Source organism: Neomonachus schauinslandi, chromosome 13 (assembly GCF_002201575.2).
Source record: "Neomonachus schauinslandi chromosome 13, ASM220157v2, whole genome shotgun sequence".
Lineage (NCBI taxonomy): Eukaryota > Metazoa > Chordata > Mammalia > Carnivora > Phocidae > Neomonachus > Neomonachus schauinslandi.
In genome coordinates this window covers 18,800,111-18,806,110 of record NC_058415.1, presented here as the reverse complement: position 1 = coordinate 18,806,110, position 6,000 = coordinate 18,800,111, and the positions used below count along the sequence as shown (strand labels likewise).

At 37.2% G+C, this 6,000-nt stretch overlaps 1 protein-coding gene across 4 annotated transcripts in view; it reads right to left on the bottom strand.

The window, feature by feature from the left end:
* The window catches only part of VPS13A (vacuolar protein sorting 13 homolog A), a 269,920-nt gene that overhangs the window by 241,208 nt on the left and 22,712 nt on the right, over positions 1–6,000 (bottom strand). The window lies entirely within an intron of this gene.

Sequence of the window (6,000 nt, the reverse complement as noted above, 5' to 3'; positions counted from 1 at the left end):
AAGGGAGGAGAGGGCGAAGGGAGGAGAGGGCGAAGGGAGGAGAGGGAAAGGAAAGGACGGGACCAAAACTCTCCTGACAAATAAAAGCCCTGGAACTGATGGCTTACCTGATCAATTCTGCCTAATACTTAAAGAAAACATCAATCCTCTTCAAACTCTTCAAAAAAGAAAAAAAATAAAGGAATACTTCCAAACTCAATGTATGAGGTCAGCATTAATCTGATACCAAAACTACACAAAGACACTACAAGACAACTACAGATCAATATTCCTGATATTGATGCAAATAATAAAATGCCAACAAACAAAATTCAACAACACATTAAAAAGATTATATACCATGACTCACAATTTATTGCTACAACGGAAGCATGCTAGATACATAAAAATCAATGTAATACACATTTACCAAATTAAAAAAAAATGATCATTTCAATTGATGAAGAAAAAGCATTTGACAAACTTCAATACCCTTTCATAATAAAAACTGTCAACAAAGTAGGACTAGAAGGAAAATATCTCAACATAATAAAGATAATCCAGAAAAAGCCCACAGCAAACATCATGCTTAATGGAAAGGATGAAAGCTTTTCCTCGAAAAACAGCAAAAATTTCCAGTTTTGTCACTTTGATTCAGCATAATACTTACTGGAAGGTATAGCCAGAGTAATTATGCAAGAAAAAAGAAATCAGAAAGGAAGAAGTAAAATTATCTCTGTTCACAGACAATATGATCTTATATTAAGAAAAATCCTAACTACCCAACAAAACAACCGTTAAAACTAGTAAATGAGGGCGCCTGGGTGGCTCAGTTGGTTAAGCGACTGCCTTCGGCTCAGGTCATGATCCTGGAGTCCCGGGATCGAGTCCCGCATCGGGCTCCCTGCTCGGCAGGGAGCCTGCTTCTCCCTCTGACCCTCCCCCCTCTCATGTGCTCTCTGTCTCATTCTCTCTGTCTCAAATAAATAAATAAAAATCTTTAAAAAAAAAAAAAAAACTAGTAAATGAACTCAGCAAAGTAGCAGGGCACAACATCAAAAAAAAAAAAAAAAATCAATTGCAGGGGTGCCTGGGTGGCTCAGTCGGTTGGGCGTCTGACTCTTGATTTCAGCTCAGGTCATGACCTCAAGATTCCTGAGATTGAGCCCTGTGTTGGGCTCCATGCTGAACACAGAGCCTGCTTGGGATACTTTCTTTCCCCATCCCTCTGCCCCTCCGCAATCTCACACGCAAGTGCTCAAACCCTCGCTCTCTCAAAAAAAGAAAAGAAAAAAAAAAAAAAATCAATTGCATATCCAGTCCCAGCAATGAAAAATCTGAACAGGAAATTACAGAAACAATTCCCTTTACAACAGCATCAAAAAGAATAAAATAACTTAGAGATTAATGTAACCAAGTAGGCTAAAGACTTGTATACTGAAAATTACAAAAGCCTACCAAGAGATATTTTAAAAGACATAAATAAATGCAAACACATTCCAAGTTCATGGATTGGAAAACAATATGTCAATACTGCCCAAAGCAATCTATAGAGTCAAAGCAATCCTTATCAAAATTCCAATTATACTTTCTGCAGAAATAGAAATCCACATCCTAAAATTCATATGGAATCTCAAGGGACTCCCAAAGAGCAAAAAACAATCTTGAAAAGGAAGAACAAAGCTGAAAAACAAACTTCCTGATTTCAAAATTTACAACACAGCTCCAGTAATCAAAACAGTGTGGTACTGCCAGACAGATATGTAGACAAAGGAAATAGAACTGAGCACACAGAATAAACCCTTGCACATATGGTCAAATGATTTTTGATAAGGGGCCGAGACTATTCAATCAGGAATGGATGTTGTTTTAATAAACGATGTTGGGAAAACTGGGTATCAAGATATCCACAGCAAAAGAATAAAGCTGCACCCTTATCTAAGAATATATACTAAAATTAACTTAAAATGGATCTAAGATTTAAATTTAAGACCTAAAACTGTAAAACTCAGAGGAAAACATAGGACAAAAGCTGCATGACACTGGATTTGGCAATGATTTCTTATGTATGACACCAAGGCACAAGCAACAGAAGATGATAAAAATGAACTTCATGGAAATTTAAAAATTCTGTTCATACAACACTATCAACAGAAGAGTTACACAAAGAATGGGAGAAAATTTGCAAATCATGTATTTAGTAAGGGATTAACACCCAAAATATATAAAGAACTCCTACCACCCAACACAAAAAGACAACCCAATTAAAAGATAGGCAAAAGACTCAGACGTTTCTCCAAAGAAGATACACAAATGGCCAATAAGCACATGAAAAGATGCTGAAATACTAATCTTTAGGGAAATGCAAATCAAAACTACATGAGATACCACTTCATCCCCATAAAAAAAAGACAAAATATCATCTGTGAAAAGAGAGAGTTTGACTTCTTCTTTGCCAATTTGAATACCTTTTATTTACTTTATGTGGAAAACCCAAAAGTCTCCACTCCCAAATTACTAGAACTCACACAGCAATTCAGTAATGTGGCAGGATACAAAATCAATGCACAGAAATCAGTTGCTTTCTTATACACTAACAATGCAACTGCAGAAAGAGAAATTAAACAATTCCATTTACAGTAGCACCAAAAACCTTAAGATATCTCGGAATAAACTTAACCAAAGAGGTAAAGGATCTATACTCTAGGAACTACAAAAAACTCATGAAAGAAACAGAAGACACAAAAAGATGGAAAAACATTCCATGCTCATGGATCGGAAGAATAAACATTGTTAAAATGTCTATGCTACCCAGAGCAATTTATACCTTCAATGCCATCCCAATCAAAACTCCAATGACATTTTTCAAAGTGCTGGAACAAACAATCCTAAAATTTGTATGGAATCAGAAAAGACCCCGAATCACCAAGGAAATGTTGAAAAACAAAGCTGGGGGCATCACGTTGCCCAATTTCAAGCTATATTACAAAGCAGTGATCACCAAGACAGCACAGTACTGGCATGAAAACAGACATAGACCAATGGAACAGAATAGAGAGCCCAGATATGGACCCTCAACTCTATGGTCAAATAATCTTCGACAAAGCAGGAAAAAATATGCAATGGAAAAAAGAAAGCCTCTTCAATTAATGGTGCTGAGAAAATTGGACAGCCACATGCAGAAGAATGAAACTCGACCATTCTCTCACACCCTACACAAAGATAAACTCAAAATGGATGAAAGATCTCAATGTGAGACAGGAATCCATCAAAATCCTAGAGGAGTACAAAGGCAGCAACCTCTTTGACATCGGCCACAGCAACTTCTTTCAAGAAACATCTCCAAAGGCTAGTGAAACAAAAGCAAAAATGAGCTTTTGAGACTTCATCAAGATAAAAAGCTTCTGCACAGCAAAGGAAACAGTCAACAAAACAAAGAGGCAACCCACAGAATGGAAGAAGATATTTGCAAAGGACACTACAGATAAAGGGCTGGTATCCAAGATCTATAAAGAACTTTTCCAACTCAACACCCAAAAAACAAATAATCAAGTCAAAAAATGGGCAGAAGACATGAACAGACACTTCTCCAAAGAAGACATACAAATGGCTAACAGACACATGAAAAAATGTTCATCATCATTAGCCTTCAGGGAAATTCAAATCAAAACCACAGTGAGATACCACCTTACACCAGTCAGAATGGCAAAAATGGACAAGGCAAGAAACAACAAATGTTGGAGAGGTTGTGGAGAAAAGGGAACCCTCGTACACTGTTGGTGGGAATGCAAGTTGGTACAGCCACTTTGGAAAACAGTGTGGAGGTGCCTCAAAAAATTAAAAATAGAGCTACCCTATGACCCAGCAATTGCACTCCTAGGTATTTACCCCAAAGACACAGATATAGTGAAAAGAAGGGCCATACGCACCCCTATGTTCATAGCAGCAGTGTCTGCAATTGCCAAACCGTGGAAAGAGCCGAGATGCCCTTCAACAGACGAATGGATAAAGAAGATGTGGTCCATATATACAAGGCAATATTACTCAGCCATCAGAAAGGATGAATACCCAACTTTTACATCAAAACGGATGGGACTGGAAGAGATTATGCAAGTGAAATAAGTCAAGCAGAGAAAGTAAACTATCATATGGTTTCACTTATTTGTGGAACATAAGGAATAGCATGGAGGACATTAGGAGAAGGAAGGGAAAAATGAAGGGGGAGAAATCAGAGGGAGAGATTAACCATGAGAGACTATGGACTCTGAGAAACAAACTGAAGGTTGGGGTGGGGGACTGGGTTAGCCCGGTGATGGGTATTAAGGAGGGCACGAGGACACGTACTGCATGGAGCACCGGGTGTTATTTGAAAACAATGAATCGTGGATCACTACATCAAAAACTAATGATGTATCGTATGGTGACTAATAAAATTTAAAAAATAAAAAGACGAAATAACAGCTGTACACAAGGATGTAAAGGAATCAGAACCTTTGTGCACTATTGGTGAAAATGTAAAATCATACAAAACCCTATCGAAAACAGTATGGGAAGTCCTCAAAAAGTCAAAAATACAGTACAATTATCACATGATCCAGCAATTCCACTTCTGTGTATATAGCCAAAAGAACTGAAAGCAGCGTCTCAAAGAAATACTTGTACTCCAATGTTCAGAGCAGCATTAATCACAATAGCTAAAGCATGGAAGAAACCCAAGTGTCCACTGATGGGTGAACTGGCAAGCAAAATGTGGAACATCCAAAAAATGGAGTATTATTCAGCTAAAAGGGAAATTCTGACATATGCTACAACGTGGACAAATCTTGAAGACATTATGCTAAGTGAAATAGGCCAGGTAGAAAAATAACAAGTTATACTGATTTCACTTACATGAAGTACTCAGAGTATTCAAAGTTAGAGAGACAAGAAAGTAGAATTGTAGCTGCCAAGGGGTTTGGAAGTGTGTTTTGGGGGGGGGGGTAGAATGGGTGGGTTATTATTTAATGGGTATAAAGTTTCAATTTCATAAGAAAAAAGATATGAAGACGGATGGTAGTATTGGTTGTACATTATAAATGTACTTAATACCACTGAACTGTACACTTAAAAATGGTTAAGATGCGGGGGCGCCTGGGTGGCTCAGTTGGTTAAGCGCCTGCCTTCCACTCAGGTCATAATCCCAGAGTCCCGAAATCGAGCCCCGCATCAGGCTCCCTGCTCAGTGAGGAGTCTGCTTCTCCCTCTTATCTTGCTCATGCTCACTCACTCTCTCTCAAGTAAATAAAATTTAAAAAAATGGTTAAGATGGTAAACTTTGTTATATGTATGCCACAATAAAAAAAATATTAAAGAAAAACATGATTGGGTATAGTGGTGAACAACTACACAGGATATGAATGAACTGAGAGAAGAAAAAACAATTATAAGAAGTGTCACCAGAATTGTGTTAAATCTCCTTTACTATTTTTACCTCTTTGCCAAAGGGTGAAATGTTTATTATTGGATTTCACTTTTTTAGTGAAAAAATAAATGCATGGCAAGGTTGGTGATATACATATATTTTTAAGATGGTCAGCTATTGGACAAAGGACAGAGGAACAGAAGGTAAGCAGGTAACTAGGTTAGGAAGATCATTTTGTGTTTGAAGATAAGACAGGCTACAGTATTTTTACATACTAAAGAGAAAGCTTCACTAGAGAACAGAGTACAAAAAGTACCTGGTGATAGTGACCAATGCACAGGAAGGAAGCAGATTTCTGCAGAACAGTTCTTCCACTGAGAAAAGTAAAGTGTTGAAATAATGGACTATTTGGTCTAGGCTGAATAGGAAAGGATATGAACCCCCAGAGTGAACAAACAGATTTGGGAAAACAAAAATATATCAAGGGACTAAGTACGCCCAAAAGATTAAGAATTGATAAAATGGGATTTTTTTTAAAAGCTAGAAAACAAAATATACTTAATGAAATTAATTTTTTACAGTTAAAAACTAACCTTACCCTTAATAAGCTAGATATATTA